Here is a 5,392-nt window from a genome sequence, read left to right as displayed (position 1 = left end):
TATCCTCAGGTTTTCAAAGGAATCCTTGCCAAAAAATGTTAAGAATAATTTCCTTGTGATCTAAAATATTTTCTGACTTTCAGTAGTGAATGACTTATGCATGAGAGGGGAACCTCCATGTAGTTCTTGGTTTTGGTGCTAGTATCTCATGATCCTAATATCCTGATAACCTGCTATAAATCAACACATGTTTAGAGTTCAGAGACTGTCCCCAGATACTTATCCCAACAGTCCTGTCCAGGTTAATATTATTCCAGTAACAGAGAGAAGAGATGTGTGGTATAAAGGGAAAGCTCTTCAAAACCTAGTGCAATTTAATGAAAACACTGATAAAGTAGAAAAAAAAAACCCTTCCATGCTTCGTTTTTGGATGCAGAGTCATTGCTTTAAAAGAGCAAGATAGAAGCCTCCTGATGCTTGCTACAGCCTGACTGTACAGAAAGAGGAGGTAGAGTAAACCTACTCCATATACACCTCAGCTTAGGCCCTGTGTCTGGTCTGTATTGGGCATGGGGAAATATAGAGAAAATGAAAAAAAAAAAAAAAAAAAAAAACAAAGAGCAAGATAGGCTGGGTGCGGTGGTTCATGCCTGTAATCCCAGCATCTTGAGAGGCCAAGGCAGGCAGATACTTGAGGTCAGGAGTTCAAGACAAGCCTGACCAACGTGGTGAAACCCTGTCCTACTAAAGATACAAAAATTAGCCTGGTGTGGTGGTGGGTCCCTGTAATTCAAACTACTCAGGAGGCTGAGGCCGGAGAATGCTTAAACCCAGGAGGCTGAAGTTGCAGTGAGCCGAGATCATGCCATTGCCCACCAGCCTGGGCAACAGAGCAAGACTCTGTCTCAAAAAAGAAAACAACAAAATAGCAAGGTAGACAGTAGGGCAGATTAGGAAAATGGGAATGGTGATCTTGCATATTGCTGAAGAGAGGTACCATTGGCTGTGTTCCTGCCCTTTCTAGACCTGGGAATATTTATATCTACTTTAATGTCTGGAGATGTCTGTGAACAACTGCTTATCTCAGGACCTAACAATAATTGTGTAGTGCAAGTTATTTGTTTTTGTAAATATTTTTAGTTTTGGTGGAGGTAGCAGTTTACACCTGTTACAGCGTATAGAGGCATGTCTATGGATGCCGGCAACATCATGGAATTTCTGGAATGAATAAGAGAACAGTCTGTATTGGGAAAATGTGAAGCAACCTATTTACAATAGAGATATATTGTAAATAGGGCAAGCACATTTCTTGGTAAAGAACTGGGTAGTACATGATTTTTTTCACTATGAATAAAATAAAAGCTGTCCATCCCTGTTTACTTTTATAGAGATTTACGTTCTTCATAGCCTAACAGATTAATTTGCTAAAGCCATATAAAGAAAAATAAAGTAAAATATTCCTTTACTTGCACTAAAAAGGGGAACTAATGTTTAATGAGTGTGTACAACATGATGTACTTTAGGAGGAAAAGAGTCATAAAAATTCTTGAATTAGTTCTGTTGTTTCATGATGTTCAGAGTGGAAATAACAGACCAGGCTTAGAGAAGTATGTCAGGTTCTCCTGTGACTCACAGCCTGTAAGTGGTAGAGCCAAGAGTCAAACCCAGCTTCCCTGACTCCCTGTCCAGTAAACCATCCATTACTTGACATTTGATGAAAAAGAATTCCAAGAAGATATTACCTGTAGAATTGATTATAGGAATTCCTATAGGAATTATAGGACTATGCTAAGAAATGATCGGCACTTTAATGTGGAGCAAGTTTTACAAAAAACCCCTACTTGAGTGTACTAAATTGAGTTTAAAGGGCATTCCTATCTTGATAGTGTATCCAACTGGAAAGTTCTTAAAGTGACATACTTTTCCACTGTAGCAATACCTAACATAAAAAACACTAACTAATGAATACTTCATGAGCAGAGTAACTAACTCAACATGCTTATAGCAACAGGTTATCATGCTCAGTTATTACATATTTATTCATTCAACACATCCTTATTGATAGACTTCTGTACTGGCTCTGTACTAGGTGCTGCAGAAACCACAGTGGAAAACACAGACTTAGTAAAATCTGTATCATTTTATGGATATGTGTATAATCATCTGAATTTTTAAAATTTTCTGATAATTTAAATTATTTTTGAAGCGTTCAGTCCTCACTTCATATAGGCAGAGAAAGTAGCAGGGTAATGCTGTAGTACATCCCTCCCAATTTGAGCTCAAAAGACCAGAATAAATTTAAGAAAGGGATATCTCCATCTCTTCAGACTTTGGCATTATATCTCACAGTGTTAACCAGGGATATGGGATTGAGAGAACAGTAGAATCCAAATCAACAGTTCAAGCAAACAGAATGAGGGGATCCTGGATGTCCACTATGTAATGGCCCATATAAAAAGGACAATAAGTTAATACTTAATTGATTCAATATAATTAAAAAACCGTAATGGGAAGAGACTCTGACTTTTCCTTCCACCAGTAACACTACTACTAAATCCCACTAGAAAAGTTGGATAGAGTATACGAAACTCTGCATGTTTGAAAGCACTTAAAGAATGTGTTAAGTTAAACCTGATAGTCACCTATGTTTTTCCCTTTATAATACATGATAATTTATAAGAGGCAATCTAGACACTAAGACACTGAGCAGTAACTGTTGTCAATCTCACAAAGCAGAGAAAGCAAAAAATGGAGTTTCAGGAAGGCAAACTAGAAGAGACCATAGAACACAGTACAAGCTTCCATTGGGGCAAAAAAAAAAAAAAAAAAAGTGGGGGGGCATTCATAGGAATGTAGATAAAAACTGAACTAGATTAGCACTTATCAAGAATGAAACCAAGCTTTAAATTGGCTCAATCCCATACTGGTTTAAGATTACTTGGCACTAGCCAATAGCCTCCAGAAACAAAACATATCCTCTCTAGCAAAGATAATTTTACCCAGAGCTTAAATTATCTCTGTAATTTTCTAAACTTTATAGTGCTCAGCATTTACTAGAAAATTACCTGCCATGCCAGAAGAAAAGAACAATTGGCAGAAAACCAACATAAAATAGAAACATATCCATGGAAGACCCTGATTGATTTTAAATAACCATAAAAAGCATGCCCTAGAAATTATTTAGTATTCCATCAGGTAACTGAATCACATAAAAAATAATTTAATGAAAGTTCTAGAAGAGAAAACAATAATAAAAATTTAAGAGCTTTATATATTTTCTCTTGTGATGGAATGACCCAAAACTCATACAAATATGCTCTTTATTATGACCAACATTTGCATATGAAGGGAGAATGACCACGAAGAATCTCAGAACCCTAGCGTAAGACTTTGAAAGGCCTGTTTGTTGCATCCTAAAAAACCCTTACTTCATTCAACTTGACTACCTGTGACTCATTGGGTCTGAAATTGTGAAATTGCTTTTGATGTCACGAATCTGAATTACATACTATGTTCTCTATCCACTATAAACTTCTCTATGTTTTCTTATACTCTAACACATAGAATACTATGTTCTCGAACACTGCTATTTTCTCACTGCACTATAAACTTTTCCTACATGAAAAAAATTATGTTAAAAATGTAAAGAAAAACTTTGACAAGCTTGTAGATATTCAAGGTGTATAATGTAGTAATGTTATATACATATAGATTGTGAAATAATTACCATAATCAAATTAATTAACATATCCATCACTACCTATGTTGAGCCTTAGACAGCAGGAAATTTTAAATATTATAACTAAATAAACTTTCCCTACCTTACCATTTATCACATAGAACTTTAATTAGTTATTTTTCTCTATTTCCTACTAGACTGTTCTATGACAGCAGACAGCCACCATGTTGAGGCTTTTCTATTTAACACCTACCACAATACTTGTAAATTATCCCCTGGGTTCAAAGAAAGCATTCTGCCTATATCCTGATATTTCATAATTTGACTATGGGCTCCATGTTATTACAAAAGAGTACATATCCATTTCTAAGAGAAATTCTGAAACAAGACTTCCACTGTTCATAATGCATTACTCTATTAAATATAAGGATGACAGATGATTTTGGTATGTTTATTTTCTATGAAAGCATGTTGAATCATGGCACAGATTTAAGTAGAAGAAACTAAGCAAACATATTAACATTTACCAGTTTTCAGAATGAGGGTTAAAGACCAAAGTGATTCGTGAGTTAAACAAGCTGTTGGAACACTTTTACTAAAAAGTTCTTTCATTGTTCCAAAACATCTGTATTGTTCTCTCAGAATTAGGAACTGTCACTTGAAGCAAATACAGGTTAATAATCACATGGGGGGGGGAGGACTCAAGATGGCGCTGTGAGAACAACCCAGGACTGGAGTTCTCATTGTGTCTGCGGAGAGGTGAGTCTGAGCTGCATTTCCAGACTGATCTTTGTTGCTGACGGAACGGGGAAATTCCCAAGTGAAGAGGAGACGCGGGACGCAAGGCAGATATTACGCCTGGTGAAGCCGGCAGCCGGGGTGGAAGCGGCCGGCCCTACCCAGCGCTCCCCACAGGGCGCACTTGTCCGGGTGCCCCGTTGAACCGGCAACTGGAGACGTGAGAGGGCTGGACTTGAGACTGAGCTAGACTTGAACAGTGGGCCAGCCCAGGGGATTGCAGGAACAGAGCATTAGGATTGGCCCAGTGGGACGAACAAAACCGCGATTTCAAACAAGCCCCGTGCAGACGGCCCGAGACGCTCTGAGGGGGAGGGGTGGCCACCATTACCGAGGTAACCCGCCCCAACTGAGATACATGCCCATTGCTGACGCAGCCAGCCATTGCCGAGGCAACCCGTCCCTACTGAGATACACGCCCACTGCTGACACAGCCAGCCGTTGCCGAGGCAACCCGTCCCTACTGAGATACACGCCCACTGCTGACGCAGCCTGCCGTCACCGAGGCAACCCGCTACAACAGAGAGACTCTGCCGCAGGGCGTGGCGGAGAACAGCAGGACAGCGGAGCCAGGGCGAGCCTCACAACAGCAGGGCGGAGCCTCGGCAGGCAAACAGTGGCTAGTCTGCATCCTAGCTGGGCAGGACCTCAACGGACATCCAAAAATAAAGCCCAAACCCCGCAACACAGCATTTGAGAAAAAAAAGGGTTTTTTTAATGAGCTCTGTTGCAGCAGAATCAAACATAGCAGCCTAACAGCCCTGAATGAACAACACAGCTCACAGCTCAGCAATTAAACCCCTATAAAGTACAAACTGTCTCCTCAAGCAGCTCCCTGACCCCTCTATATCCAAAAGACTGACATTAGGCAGGCACCATCCTGGGACAAAGATAGCAGAAAAAGAAACTGGTAGCATCCCTCGCTGTGCCACAGCTGCTAGAGGTGCACCCCAGACAAGCAGGGTCTGGAGCGGA

General features: G+C 39.9%; 1 pseudogene; it reads left to right on the top strand.

The window, feature by feature from the left end:
* The first annotated feature begins 404 nt into the window (after window positions 1-404).
* Window positions 405-523, top strand: LOC118148418 (small nucleolar RNA SNORA51; annotated as a pseudogene).
* The last annotated feature ends 4,869 nt before the right edge of the window (window positions 524-5,392 follow it).

The sequence above is a fragment of the Callithrix jacchus genome, chromosome 1 (genome assembly GCF_049354715.1).
Source record: "Callithrix jacchus isolate 240 chromosome 1, calJac240_pri, whole genome shotgun sequence".
NCBI lineage: Eukaryota > Metazoa > Chordata > Mammalia > Primates > Cebidae > Callithrix > Callithrix jacchus.
This window is presented reverse-complemented; position numbering and strand designations above follow the sequence as displayed.